Genomic DNA, 15,990 nt, shown 5'->3' with positions numbered 1-15,990 from the left:
AGGATGTATTTTGTGAGAGGTTCTGCTGGTTGGCTGTTTTGCCCTCACTCTTTCAGTTTATACAAATGAACATTTCTTGTTCCACCTAATTTTTGTTTATCATACATAAGCATTTTTGAACAAAAAATTTAGCTGTGATACACAAACAAATAGGTGTGACCATAGTTAAACATTATCATGGGTCATTCCCATTTGGTGTTACCTGAACTTTCTTGTTAAAATAACTGATATAGGTATGCATAATTAAAATATAATGGCAGTGATCTTAACTATTGTCAAGTCTTGTGGTACCTCAAACATTATTTGTTTGCTTTTTGGGCAATTAATAATGGTGTGGGTAACATATGCATGTTTGGTGAGATTATGCTGTTATGTTGTGAATGTAGTCCTTGTATTTTCTTAGTCTGAACAGTATAATATAATACCTTTAGAACAAAACAGAGAATTCAGTACTCCTTTTTTGTGACCAGAAGCTGTTGTCTGATCATCTTGTGCACTCATTCACTCCGTCTTCTTTTGTAAATAAAGATTACCTTACACTTGTTTTTATATTGTATTTAGTCTCTGACCTACTTCAAACTTTATGAAAAACATTTTCTTTGTGGTGCATTTTCTTTTGATCATCTTATTTGCAGTGTATACCATCTCCTGAATGGAAAATCAAAGTAGCTCTAAAAACCTGTAAGTGAAAACAAAGAAAAATAAGGTGGCTACACTACATCTCTCATATCCAGTGTTGATGAGGCTTTTAACGTAGTACCAGGATTCATAAGGGTAGCTGGAATACAATATACAATTGTGGTCTGAGGGCCATGTATGTCATTGAACCAGATTAAGCAAGTTAAGTGTACTTATTATTCCTAAAGTGATTTTCAAACCAGCTAAAATATTTAGATAAGAAGTAATAATATATTATTTTGTTTATAACACTGCTTATTTATTATTTTATTTGAATTAAAATTACTATCATTTACAAGAGTAGCATGTAGGCATGACACCCCTCAGCCATTATATTGTTTGTGGACAGAAATAAAAAAAAAAGCTTTATTCCAGAAACATTATGATCTATCCTTCCAACATGAATACATGGTTAACTGCCAATAAATAAATCTAACTAGATTGATGGTGGATTAGATTTATTTGCTTGAATGCTCTTCTGTGGTGAAATGGAGCATAACAAAAAAAAAACATTAACTGAGTGGTATAACAATGCATGGTACCATCCAGTGCCACAGAATTAAATTGGGGGGAAAGGTCTGTAAATAATAAATGTTGTTATAAAGTTCTTTTATTGACAGGCTGTTATAAGTCCAGCCCATGAAAACAAATTAGTTTATTTCTCGTGTCATGGCTTTTTATGTAATTGTAGACTATTGAAACTTAGGCTACAGATACTAAAGATGCTAACTGAATTACACCAATGTAATAAAAATTTACACTGCAACTTGGTGTGTTTTTCTATAGTTAATAAAGAACAATTTTCTAACTTTATATTTTTGATGCTTCACTGAACATGTATTTATAATCTATTTGGGAACGCACTAAAAATTTTGATGTGAAATTTAGAATTTTCCAGATGTTTTAAGTCTTTAACATTATGCAGCTCTTTGTCTTGAGCTAATAAATTAAAACATTACAAAATATGACTTAAAAATGTATGTATACAAAATTAATTAAACACAAATTTAATAAATGTATTACATTATATTTAAACTGGTTGGGGAAGTTAGAGCCACTTATCAAAGGAAGCTTTGACAGCTAGTCCTCAAATGCAGCCATGAACTTTTGATGTACCATGGTGGTTTGGTGGATAAAGTAAATATTGTATGAGTTATAGAATTGTTGCCTGCTCTGAGCAATGGTAAATGCTTTAAAAGCATGACTTGGTTCACCATGAAGCACTCTTTAATTTCGTTTTTGGAGTTAGTGGGCAGTTCAACTCTACATTTGAAGTTCTAGGGTCTTGATTTGTTATTCCAGTATTGACACCCCATTGTTATCTCCATGCATGATGTTGTTGTAGTTGTTACACATGCATCTATCAGTTGACCTATCTTTTCTGGATTACCTTTTAGCAGAATGCAACTCTTAGAAATCCAGGACATAGTGATCCTTTCAGAGTTGGAGCCACAATGGATGTCAACATCATTTCTGAACAAAACATCTTCCAAGGGGACACTTACAGGTTTTATATCAGTGTTTGACTTTACTCTGAATTTCACCTTCAGAGACACTAGATCCAGTATGGGGTTTACTAACTGGACAACTAAGAAATTGACATTAAATATTCAGAAGTACCCTCAATTATCAACTCTACCTACTCAACTGTGGTGGTTTAGGTTAGCTCTCTCGAGGTCTAAGCTAGAGCTTGCATGTCGGACGTTATCATCCAGCAATGCATCCTCACCCATCTGTTCCACTGCAGTAATGTGGAGAGAACATTAAAAAGTATGGACTCGTTAACCAAGAAAAGCATACTTTTCAAGCATTGCTAGGCATACTTTGGGGGGGGGGAGCGATAGAGGAGAGTGGGTTAATAAAAAAAATGTGATATACGACGGGTAAAAATCAATACGAAGCACAAAGATCCTATTTTGTTCCTAGTCAATTGGTTTTATAAAAAATTCTATGGTCTAACACAAAACAGTGAATCTGTACCTATTAACACTTAATAATATATTACAATTATTTATTTTACTGTAACATCCCACAAGACCCCATGTTCCATTTATTGTAAATTTTAAATATTTTTCCTCCCCTTAATAACTCGAAGAAAGAAAGATATGGAATCAGGTGCATCTTTCATTAGTTGTCGATAATTTTATAACAGAAAAATGGACGCTTTGGGAGCAAGAAGGTCGAGGCTTTATTAAGCTCCTCCAGCTACACGTCTGAATATTGCTTCTCCGTGATAAAGTTGAGGTGAGCAGAATGGAATAATACTTCATAAGATCAAGAATATAACCTAAAATAAAATTCATTCAACGGATTCCTTTCACTTTCTTGTAGTGGATCGACTGCTTGTCTTCAAAGCGAAAGAATATTGTTCCCAATTAGGAACTTGAAAATAGATAGAAAGATTAAGAACTTGATATTGAATAACAACAATTACGATAAAAATAGAGAATCTGATTATTAACGCCGATCACAACTATTACATCCATGGAATGCCATAGCAGCTAAACAAAACAGCCAACGGCTTTCTCGACCACATGTTATTCGAAAATTTTATAGACTCGGATTAAACTCCTTTTTTTAAGTTTTTCTATTATATAGAAAGATAGAAAACGCATTGTATACTACAACTCTAGTACGATATGAAGAGATTTTATTCGGCAGCATCAGCATAATTCTGGATGTAAGTAATTTATGTAATAAATCCAATACTAAATGTTATATTTATTATCTTTGAGTAGCCTGTACGTTTTATTACTGATTCTGTGAACAATTACTGTTAACTTCAGTAAACAAAGTACAACAGACATTGCATGGCCAGGTGGTTAAGGCACTTGACTCGAATCCCCGCCCATCCCACCGAACATGCTCGCCCTTTCAGCCGTGTGGGCGTTATAATGTGATGGTCAATCCCTCTATTCGTTGGTAAAAGAGTAGCCCAAGAGTTGGCGATGGGTGGTGATGACTAGCTGCCTTCCCTCTAGTCTTACACTGCAAAATTAGGAACGGCTAGCGCAGATAGCCCTCGAGTAGCTTTGTGCGAAATTCAGAACAAACCTAGGGATAACAAATATTCAAAAAACTTCTAGTATTTTCACTGTTTTTATAGTCAAATATTCTAGTACAATTTGAACACTGGAAACGAATATCAGAATGAGAATCCACCATTTGTTCTATGTTTAATGTTGTTTCGCGTTGTAAACAAAATTTACTAACAAAAATCACAATTAAACACTTAACCCAGTTTTTACGGTAATAATTGTTGTTAAGAGGTTTACTGATATTACAACTACTGAATCTCTATCGTATCTAGCATATTCCAGCTGACCTGAAGATTGCAGATATCAGGAGAAAGACTTCGTCTGTATTGGGTACAAAAGATGTAGTGTGGTTGACATACTTTTATTCACATTAGTTGACGTTAACGAATTGCGTAAGGTTACATGAAGAAGCCGAAGTGGTCGTAATATTATCAAAATTCTACCAGCAAGTTCAATAACAGAATGAATTGTTATGATTTTTCACGAGCTTATACGTACTTTAATTTCATAAGACAAAGAATAATGAACCATGCTTTTGAAATATAATTTACTGTTTAAATGAAACGACAGTGTGTCCCACAATATGATAACAAGCCTTTATTCGCATATTAAATCTCTCTGTAAGATCCAAGCTTCGTGGCTGTGTCATTTATTCTTAATTACGTGCACCGTATTTCGGTCAGTATTACGAAAGTTAAAAATGCACAAATGTACATAAAATAAAAACATATTAATGTTTTAACGTAAACACAAATTATAATTTAATTTTAAGAACAAGAATTTCAAAAATTTTGAAAACGGATTAAGAACTTATAAGAATAATTCTCACAGTTTGTATAATATTATAAAAATAAAATTTTATTCAGTATTTTTGATTTACCTGTTTATCAATCATCAGTGCAAAAACACAACAACAGAAAATTAGTTAATACGCGAACTATTTGTTTTCGCGCTTCGTTATTAGAAATTGACATCTAAACTTGAAATATTAACGAGAAACTTCAGCTTAAGTGGTTAAATAGGACAAAAAGTGACGCCATGTTGTCGTGGTTGTGTGTTTTGTGAAAGTTGTTGTAGATTTTGAATTGACGTTGAATCGAACAGGTTGAAGTTTTGTACCGGAAGAAAACGAAAACATATCCAGCAGTTGGGTAAATGCAATAAATATCAGACTTGTTAATTTTGGGTATTTACTTCTTTTTTGTTTTTTGAAAAACAAAATTACCAAATATAGCCTAACTTTGGTTCGATTATTATGCCACTGGTAGTTACAGGCTATTATTCACTGTACGTTGTAGTATAAGAAAAAGTCTTCGCAGTGGTTGCAGCCTAATCTATTTATTTCCTAAGTTGTATCATTGATAGAGCTAGTCTGGCTCTCATTTCTTTGTTGTTGTCTTTAATCGTGTGAATCTTAAAATTTGCTCTTCGAACTTCCGATTTTCATTTTTCTTACTCCAAATAAATGTTAAAACAAAGATGTTGAGGAAGTAAGGCTTGTGAGTGTTAATATGATCAGATTTTTGTTTTTTACATTTGCTGCGAATGATTTCTGGTGACTTAGGACATAAAATTTAAAATGGTTATGGTTCAGTTTGTAGGGTATCGGTACTTTGGTAAGGGTTTCTATAATTTTCAAATAATGAAAATCACACACCATTGGATTTCACATTTACAAATTAGTATATTTACACTGCAAGTTTAATTATATAGTTAATAATTAATAAAAAAGAACAGTTAAAAATCATTGCAATGAACCAGCTTTTTGCTCCATGCTATCTTAATTTATTTCGTGCATGTTTGTATAATACTTAACTTGGGCCTTCAGCCAATATTACACATTCAGATATTTGGTATCAATATTTCAGTCAATTAAAAATGTAAAATATCAACTAGGCAAATTGAGCATAAATGCAAATTAACTCCTTCCAACCCAGTAGCAGTATTAACTAGGTACTTTAATTTAGGATTTCAAGTTGTGTAAAATTAAACATTTGCTTCAGATGCAGGTTAAAATATATAATCTAAAGCTCTTTAAATTTTATTTAGAAATTTTGTATTTTTAAGATATCAGAAAAAAAATGTTCTAACAGATTAGGCACTTTTTATGCCTAGTGAAATTTGTAAATTAGTGTTTATACCTGTGATCGTTTAGTAAATTATAAGCTAACTAGCTAAAATAGGACACTAATATGTTAAAATTTTTATACAAATGTAGCTATTTGTAGTAAAAAAATTTTATCACCACTAATTCTAAGAAAGTCTTCTGTGACTAGTGGTGGTCTTTGACTTAAATGAGTGTAGATAGCCCTCATGTAGCTTTGCATGAAATTCAAAACAAACAAATATATTTGGAAAACTTTTATAAAATTACCATATTTTTTGGTGTGTAAGAGACTTTTTTTTAACCCCCAAAAAAAAGGGTATCAAAACCTCTCTGCATCCAATATACCGAAGGTAAAACATTTTATGCCAAACTATGATGTGCAAGCAGTTTTTTGTTTCCTTAATGTTTAAAAGTACTAAACCTTTTTTCTTCCCCAAAGTTTGGAAACTGTAATAAAGGTATTTAAAAAATTGGATGTGAGCAATTGCCTTAATGGCACTAAAGATGATATTGTTTGAAGACAAGTGAGAGTGAACTTTCAGAACTTGTTTTCAGTGAATTCAGTTATGCAAAAGAAGATTTTGAAAGTTTTCATAATGAATGAGCAATGTTTTGATGTAAGTGTATGAAACATCCATATTTTATATTACTATGGACACTACTATTGAAGTGTTCTAAAGTGTTCTGATGTTGAACAATTACATAAATGATAACTGTGAAAAATTTTTCCTTGGAGATAGCCTCAAAAATAGGGGTGCATCTTATACAGCAAAACTGATTTCTTATTATGTTTTATAAACATTTTAGAAGCAAACATAAAATCACAACTTGCATAATGATTAACAAATCTTCAAAAGGGAAGTGCATTATGAACTTTGTGTGAGTAGTGTGTTTGTTGTGCAATTCATCTTCCTTTTCTTAGGTCTTATATTATGGTATTGACATCACAAATGTAGATTTTGTTTTGCATATTGTTAACATAAACGAACATCCATGGTAAATTTTGTCATGTTAGTTTTCTTTTTTGGACCATGAGTGTACAAGTCATTTTTTTCAACAAGTGCTTGGGATTGGTTGTCAGTAGATATGGGTTGTTGCCATGGTTAGAAAGGACTGCAGAAAAGGTCTTTGCTGACTTTTTTTGTTCAATTTGATTGACAATAGCTTTTCTACTGATTTTTCTCTCTCTTTCCCCTTGATGTGGATTCCTGTACATGGTGATGGGACCTCCCAGGTAAGGTTCTGTTCTTTCAGTTTCTCCCTCGGTGTGGATTCCTGTACGTGGTGAAGGAACCTCCCAGGGAAGGTTCTTTCTGTCTAGTTACCTTCTCTGGGATCTAAACATCCACTCACGTGTTTGCCATGCGTGGCGACCCGTGAAGGGGAGGAGAGGATTGTGGTGGTTGAGGGGTCCAACCCTAACACATCACTTTGGCCTTGAATTCTTGTAGACGGGCAGCCTTTGGGTGGCCTCCCTTGGGTCAATCAGCTGGTCCACTTGGGCTAGAGTCAACCAAGTACCAGTGTTGGAAGTTCTCAACAGGTGTTGTGGACATCGTGCCTGATGAAACCCTGGCGTTGCTGCATTGTCCTTGCATGACTTTGTAGTGCGTCCCCTCGTGGGGCTCCATGGTGGGTGGGGTCAGTGGGTACTGAAATTTTCCTTTTTTCCTATGGATCCTCCTTCAAAAAATTTAAATAAAATAGTGAAAAAACAGTCAATAGGTAAGCGACCACGTCTTGAAAACTGAACAGCAATCTTCAACATCTGTAACACATGTACATCATTTTCTTATATTACATTCTCATTCAGAGAAACCTTTAGGGCAATTGTCCCCCTTTTTTATTCAGAAGGGACTTGCTGGCTCTCCAAAGCTTCAATCTGGAGACATATTGGTTGCAACATCCACATCCCAACACAGTGAACTCCTCTTCAATTCAAGGGCAATCGGGGATATACCTATTGAGCTAACACCTCATGCTACTTTGAATTCATCATGAGGATTTATTGTTGAGAGGGATTTGAAGAACGTCCCTGAGTCAGAGATTCTCGCTGGTCTCCCCACTCAAGGAGTTTCTGCAGTGAGGTGCATCTCCACTCGCAAAGATGGAGTTACATTGCCAACAAATACCCTCGTTTTGACATTTACCTCATCACGTGCACCTGCCACCATCAAGGCAGGTTATTTCATTTGCAGGGTACGACCATACATTCCGAACCCTCTCCGATGTTTCCAATGTTAGAGATTCGGCCACTCAAAGACATCATGTTGTGGTTCCCTGACATGTGCTCGTTGTGGGGGCAAAAACCACGATACCTATGAATGTGACATGGACCCATATTGCGTCAACTGCAATGGTTCTCACCCCTCCTACTTTCGTTCTTGCCCAAAATGGTTGGAGGAAAAAGAGGTGCAACGTTTTAAAACGATACATAACATTAGTTATCCTGAGGCTCGGAAATTGCTGCACTTCATTCCACAACTACGGTGGGAGTGCAGACAGATCTCTCTGTGCCTCCAAGAGAATCGTTTTCAAAACAAATGAATAGCCTTTTGACCTCCATGGTTAAAAAGGTTGAATCGGCTTCCACACCCATCTCTGTTCCTCCCATACGTTCCAACAAACCTCAAGGTCCACATCCTTCAGCTTCAAATACAGGCATTTCTTCTGATGCATCTTTTTCTCCCACCTCAAGAGGCAAACAATCATTCGTTCACGTCCTCAGTCACTGGAATTTCCTTCCAATAACAAAGACCTGCCCGCTCGTCCCAGGGCAGGATCCATGGAGGTTGATAGATCTCCTCCGACTAAGGACAGTAAGGGAAAAAGACGTGGCCGTCAATAGAAGGGTTCTCCAGCCACTTCACCTACCCGTCATTATAAATGGCCACCTTGATACAATGGAACTGTTGAGGTTTACGTTCTAATTTGGATAATATCAAAACACTGATTGCTTCCTACCATCCTGTTTGTCTTTCCTTACAAGAAACATTTCTCAAACCTGCTGATACAGTCACCATTCGGCAGTTTTCTCTGTGATGGACGAGTACATGGAGGGGTGGCACTATTGGTTGATCAGCATGTGCCCACCCTTGGAGGCCATAGCCATCCGTATTTTTTGGTTCATATCATCACTGTTTATTCTCTCTACCTGTCCCCTGGAGAGACATATGATCAATCAGACCTTGATGCTCTTATTGAACAGTTGCCGTCTCCTTTTCTAATTTTGGGGGACTTTAATGGACATCATCCCCTCTGGGGAAGTGCTGTTATTGATGGGAGGGGTCGTTCTGTAGAGCGTATGCTCTCTAATCACAATCTTTCTCTTGTCAATACTGGTTCTTCCACTTATTTTCATGCACCTAGTCAGTTCTTTACCTCTATTGATCTCTCAGTTTGCTCCCCATCATTATTCTCCCATTTTTCATGGAGGGTTGACAGTAATTCACTAGGCAGTAATCATTTTCCTATCCTTTTAAGAGAGACTGGCCGTGGTCGATGCCACCTTACTCGCGTGCCCCAGTGGAAGCAGGATCAGGCAGACTGGTCCACTTTCACTACTCTCGCAGAACTTGATCCTGCCATTGTAAATCAGCCATCAATAGACGACTGTGTGGCAGTGGTAATTGGCTGTATTATACAAGCATCTGTTCGGTGTATTCCTAAAACCTTGACACGTTTTCCAAGATATCCTCATCCATGGTGGAATTCTGCTTGCCACTTAGCACGGAAGGCTCAAAAATGGGCCTGGGATACTTTTTGTAGATATCCCACACTTTCAAACCACGTCACTTTCCAACGGGCTCATGCACATGCTAGGTGAGTAAGACGTCACAGCCAGAAGGAATCTTGGATTGAGTTCACAACTAGCATATCTTCTACCACCAGTTCCAAGATCATATGGGGCAGGATTGGAAAGGTTAATGGGCACTACAATTCTGACCCCCTCTCGATCTTACCATCTGATGGTCAGGAGGTGGTTGATACTCTAGCTGAAAGCTTTTGCTGGGTTTCTAGCACTTCTGCTTGTTCCTCCACCTTCTTGGCCATCAAGACTCGGGCAGAGCATTCACCTCTTTCCTTTTGAACTGACTGTCTCTTTGACTATAATTGTCCTTTTATACTAGTGGAACTGAAAATGGCCCTTCATCAGTCTGGCAGTACATCTGTTGGACCTGATGATATAAATGCTCTGTCATGCATCTCTTACTTTTCTTGATATTCTTCTGATTGTTTTTAACTGGATCTGGCAGGAGAATGTTTTTCCTGATGCCTGGTGCTAGGCTATTATTTTACCTTTCTCTAAGCCAGGGAAAGATCCCAAGATTCCTTCAAACTACTGTCCAATTGCTTTGATGAGCTGTCTCTGTAAGACCTTAGAAAGGATGGTTAATGCTCATCTTGTTTGGTTCCTCGAATCAAACAACCTCCTCTCGCCCATCCAGTGTGAGTTCTGACAACAGCACTCCACCATGGACCGCCAGATTCTTCTTGAAACATCAGTCAGAGAAGCCTTTCTCAAACGCCAACATCTTGTATCAATATTCTTTGACATTGAAAAGGCTTATGACACAACATGGAGGTATGGTGTTTTGCAAGACCTCCATACGTATGGGTTACGTGGTCATTTACCCATGTTTATTAAAAAATTTTTAATGGACAGGAGATTCCAAGTTCGTGTGGGTTCGACACTTTCCCGTTCTTTTGTACAGGAACTTGGAGTCCTTTAAGGCTGTGTTTTGAGTGTCACACTGTTCAGTATAAAGATAAATGCCATCACTGAACAACTCCCTCTCACTGTTGTGAATGGGCTGTATGTCGATGACTTTCACATCTCGTGCCAGTCTTTGAACGTGAGATATATATTGAGCGGCAACTACAAACTGCCCTCAATCGTGTACTGCAGTGGACTATGGATAACAACTTTAATTTCTCTCTTTTCTAAACCGTATGCATGCACTTTTGCTGCCAACGGGGGATTCACCCTGATCCTGAACTTCATATCGGTAAAGTTTCGCTGCCAGTGGTCCCTGAGACCAAGTTCTTGGGTCTTATCTTTGACCGTAAGCTGACCTTTATACCACACTTAAAGATGCTTCGGGTCAAATGCACAAGAGCACTGAACATCTTCCGTGCCCTCTCTTCTACCAGTTGTGGAGCAGATCGATGTTCAATGTTAAAGGTGTATCGTGCTCTTATTCGATCAAAACTGGACCATGGATCAATGGTCTATGGCTCTGCCAGACCCTCGGCTTTAAAGATGCTGGACCCCATTCATCACCAAGGACTTTGACTCTGCACTGTGGCTTTCCGTACCTCTACAGTTCAAAGCTTATGCGTTGAATCTCATAAACCTTCTCTGCACCTTCGCCGTTTGCAACTATCTTTACAATATTCTTCAAAACTTCGTTCCTTAACAAAGCATCCCACCTGAGAATGTGTTTTCCTTCCACGGTGGGCCATACTTTTTCAGAACAGACGATCTGGTATTGCTCCATTTGGCCTTCACATCCAGGCACAATTGGATGAATTGGGACTGTCCTTGGATAACATAGCAGATTCCACAGCTCAGCCCATCCCACCATGGCTTATTACAGCCCCCAAATGTGACCTTTCTTTCAGTCATCTGAAAAAGGCAGATACTCCAGTTTGGAAGTACCGTCTCTTATTTAATGAACATCTTTTAAACAATCATTCCGTTCCCATTTATACAGATGGTTCCAAATCAGGTAATTCAGTGGGCTCTGCTGTGGTTTGCTGCAGTTTGGTAGTTGCGTGCAGAATCCCCTCTACAGTGTCTATGTTCACTGCTGAACTGTATGCCATATCAATTGCCCTGGATCATATTGAAGTTGAACAGTAATCCAACTGCACTATTTATACTGACTCGCTTAGTTTTATACTGGCCCTGGAATCACTACACGTTGGCTCACACCCTATTCTCACTGATATTCAAAACCGACTGGCCCATTTCTCATTAACTGCTACTTCTATCCAGTTTTTCTGGATATCAGGCCATGTTGGTATTCGCGGGAACGAGCTTGCTGACACGGCAGCTAAATCTATCTGCTCCGGCACTATCACCACTGTGCCTATTCCGTACATGGTCTATGGTCTTGTATTCAAGGCTTGGCTCCGTGCCAGCTGGCTTGTTTGTTTGTTTGTTTTGGAATTTCGCACAAAGCTACTCGAGGGCTATCTGTGCTAGCCGTCCCTAATTTAGCAGTGTAAGACTAGAGGGAAGGCAGCTAGTCATCACCACCCACCGCCAACTCTTGGGCTACTCTTTTACCAACGAATAGTGGGATTGACCGTCACATTATACACCCCCACGGCTGGGAGGGCGCAGTCCACTTGGAGTGAGTAACGCGACAACAAGCTTTTTTTAATAAAACCCTATATTGGGCTTTAGCCATTTAGCTTCCGTAGAGTTTGGAAGGAGGAAGTTGTTCTAACTAGACTACGCATTGGTCACAGTTTTTTAACTCATTTTCTTTTACCTGGAACTGATCAGCAATGTGTAGTTTGTGTAACACTCAAGTCACTATCAGCCACATTTTAATTTCTTGCCATCATTACAATTCTCAACGACGGCAATATTTTGAACATGTTTTTTCCCAGGGTATTTCTGTAACATTGGACAGTATTATTGGTGATGGTGACACTGTCCACCTTGATATAAGTTTTTAGTTTTTTAATGGCCATTACTCATTTTAATCTCATTTAAGTGTTGCATATTTATTCATTACACCTTTTTAATTGTGGTTCCTTTTTTACAATTTCATTCTCTCTAGTTCAATTTGACTTTGGAAAATGGCCAGAACATTAAATAACTCAACACCAGGACTGGAAAGGCCAACTTCAGGTGACTAACACTGCTGTTTGAACTACTCGTTAGTTTGCCTGGCGAGTTGTTATTACACTTTTGCTGTAAGTATTTTAACACTTTTACTACATTACCTTTTAGTACTGGCCATAATGACACATAACCCGGAACCAGGACTGGAAAGACCAACTTCAGGTGACTGACGGTGATTCTTATACTTACCTGTTAGTCTTCCTGGCAGGTTATGATCATTACCATTCTGCTACAGGAAGTCCTTTACAACTTTGTAGTTGTTATTACACTTTTGCTACATGTCATTTAACACTTTTATTACTTTACCTTTTAGTACTGGCCATAATGACACATAACCCGGAACCAGGTCTGGAAAGGCCAACTTCAGGTGACTGACGGAAGTTCTTGAACTTACCTGTTAGTCTTCCTGGTGGGTTATGATCATTACCATTTTAATAGAGTAAGTACTTTACAACTTCTTTTACTCTGCTTTCTCTTTTAACATTGTAGACTAGGTGTCAACATTGGTTTTATCCTTTTTCTGTGTTTCAGTGATGTTTTGTTTTACCTTTATTTCCTTTTATGTATTTTACAACATTTACTTTATTTTTACTAGACGTTTGGCACAGATAGCCTAGCTGCTTTGTGCCATAAAACACTAAATCAATCAATCAATATTTCAGTTTACCTCCTTTGGTATCTAAACATCCACCCACATGTTTGGTGTGAGTGGCAACCCGTGAATGGGAGGAGAGGATCCTGATGGTTGAGGGGTCCAACCCTAACACACTACTTTGGCCTTGAATATCTATAGATGGGAGGCCTTGGGGTGGTCACCCATGGGTCAGTCGGCTGGTCCACTCGGGCTAGGGTCGCCAAAGTACCAGTGTTGGATGTTCTCAACAGGTGTGGACATTATATTTGATGCTGGTGTTTGGGTATAGTGTCTGCCACCATCAAGGCAGGTTATTTTAATTGCAGAGTATGGCCATATGTTCCAAACCCTCTTTGATGCTGCTGCACTTCATTCCACAGCTACTTTGCATCTCCTAAAGAATTGTTCTCCAAACAAGTGAAAAGTCTATTGACCTCCATGGTTAAAAAAAGTTGATGAATCAACTTCAACACCTATCTTTGTCCCTTATATACATTCCACTAAAACCCAAGATCTACACCCTTTGGTTCCAGGTACAGGCATTTCCTCAAATCCATCTTTCTCTCTCGCCCCAAGATGCAAAACAATCATTTGTTCACATCCTCAATCTCTGGAATCTTCTTCCAACAGCAAAGATCTGCCCAGCTGACCTGGGGCAGGATCCATGGAGGTCAATAGACCTCCATCGAATAAGGAAAGTAAGGAAAAATCACATAGTCATAAACAGAAGGGTTCTCCATCCAATTCACCTACACATAAATAAAAAAGGCCATCCTGATACAATGAAATTGTTGAGGTTTAGTTCTAATTTAGATGACATCAAAACACTGATTGCTTCCTACTGTCCTGTATGTATTTCCTTACAGGAAACATTCCTGAAACCTGCTCATTCAGTTACCTTTCGGCAGTTTTCTTTGTACAGAAATGACAGGTTATGTGAGGGACGAGTGCAAGGAGGAGTGGCACTGTTGGTTGATCAGCATGAGCCCACCCTGTCTTTGCGACCGACACACCCTTGGAGGCTGTAGCCACCCATGTTTCCTTGGGTCATACCATCACTGTTTGTTCTCTCTACCTGTCACCTGGAGAGACATATGATCAATCAGACCTTGATGCTCTTATTGAACAGTTGCTGTTTCCCTTTTTCATTTTGGGAGACTTTAATGGACATCATCCCCTCTGTGGAAGTGCTGATATTGATAGGAGGGGTCACTCTGTAGAGTGTATGCTCTCTGATCACAACCTTTCTCTTTTCAATACTGGTTCTTTTACTTATTACCATGTGCCTAGTCAGTTCTTTGCTGCTATTGATCTCTCAATTTGCTCCCCTTCATTATTTTCCCATTTTTCATGGAGGATTGACAATAATCCACGATGCAGTGATAATATAACTATAATTGTGAGAGAGACTGGCTGTGGTTGATGCCTCATGCCCTGGTGGAAGTTGGATCAGGCAAACTGGCCCTCTTTCACTGCTCTTGCAGAACTTGATCCTGCAATTGTCTATAAGCCATCAATAGACGACTGTGTGGCAGCAGTAACTGACTATTATACAAGCAGCTGCTCAACATATTCCTAAAACCTTGACATGTTTTCTGCTGTATCCTTGTTCACGGTGGAATCCTGCCTGCCACGTGGCACAGAAGGCTCAAAAATGAGCCTGGGATACTTTTTGTAGATATCCCACACTCTCAAACTTCATTGCTTTCCAGCAGACCTGTGCACATGTTCAAAGCCAGAAGGAATCTTGGATTTAGTTCACAACCAGCATATCCTCTACCACCAGTTCCAAAGTCATTTGGGACAAGATTCAAAAGGTCAGTGGGCAGTATAACTCTGTCACCCTCTCGATCTTGCTCTCTGATAGCCAGGAAATAGCTTATACTCAGAGCATCACAGGTACTCTGGGTGAAAGCATTTGTCAGATATCTAGCACTTCTGCTTCTTCTTCCACCTTCTTAGTCATCAAGATTCAGGCAGAACAATCACCTCTTTCCTTTTGAGCTGATTATCTTTATGACTATAATCATTCCTTTACTCTGGTGGAACTCAAACTGACCTTTCATCAGTCTGGCAGTACATCAGTTGGACCTGATGATATAAATGCTCTGCCATGCATCTCTTACTTTTCTTGATATTCTTCTGATTGTTTTTAACTGGATCTGGCAGGAGAATGTTTTTCCTGATGCTTGGTGCCAGGTTAATGTTCTGCCTTTCTCTAAGCCAGGGAAGGATCCCAAGATTCCTTCAAACTGCTGTCCAATTGCTTTGATGAGTTGTCTCTGTCATACCTTAGAGAGGATTGTTAATGCTCGTCTTGTTGGTTCCTCAAATCAAACAACCTCCTCTCACCTGCCCAATGTGGGTTCCAAAGACAGTGCTCCACCATGGACCATCTGATTCAAGTTGAAACGTTAATCAGAGAAGCCTTTCTCAAATGACAACATCTTGTATCGATATTCTTTGACATTGAGAAGGATTATGATACAATATGGAGGTATGGCATTTTGCGAGATCTCCATATATATAGGTTACATGGCCATTTACCCATTTTTATTAAACATTTTTTAATGAATAGGAGATTTCAAGTTTGTGTGGGTTCGACGCTTTCCCGTTTTTTTTCTGCAGGAACTTGAAGTCCTTCAGGGCTGTGTTTTGAGTGTTACACTTT

At 38.4% G+C, this 15,990-nt stretch overlaps 1 protein-coding gene across 7 annotated transcripts in view; it reads left to right on the top strand.

The window, feature by feature from the left end:
* Window positions 1-4,709: 4,709 nt before the first annotated feature.
* The window catches only part of LOC143229016 (armadillo segment polarity protein-like), a 56,727-nt gene continuing 45,446 nt past the window's right edge, over window positions 4,710-15,990 (top strand). For 2 of the 7 annotated variants that reach the window (XM_076460635.1, XM_076460637.1), the window contains exons 1-2: window positions 4,714-4,867; window positions 12,621-12,756. The gene's annotated coding sequence lies outside the window, so the exon portion shown is untranslated. Of the gene's footprint in view, window positions 4,903-12,620; window positions 12,757-15,990 lie in introns of all 7 variants that reach the window. The other 5 variants (XM_076460634.1, XM_076460641.1, XM_076460638.1 and 2 more) reach the window with 4 other exon arrangements.

The sequence above is a fragment of the Tachypleus tridentatus genome, chromosome 10, assembly GCF_004210375.1.
Source record: "Tachypleus tridentatus isolate NWPU-2018 chromosome 10, ASM421037v1, whole genome shotgun sequence".
Taxonomy (NCBI): domain Eukaryota; kingdom Metazoa; phylum Arthropoda; class Merostomata; order Xiphosura; family Limulidae; genus Tachypleus; species Tachypleus tridentatus.
Note: the sequence above shows the minus strand (reverse complement) of the source record. Positions and strands in the feature narration are given on the sequence as shown.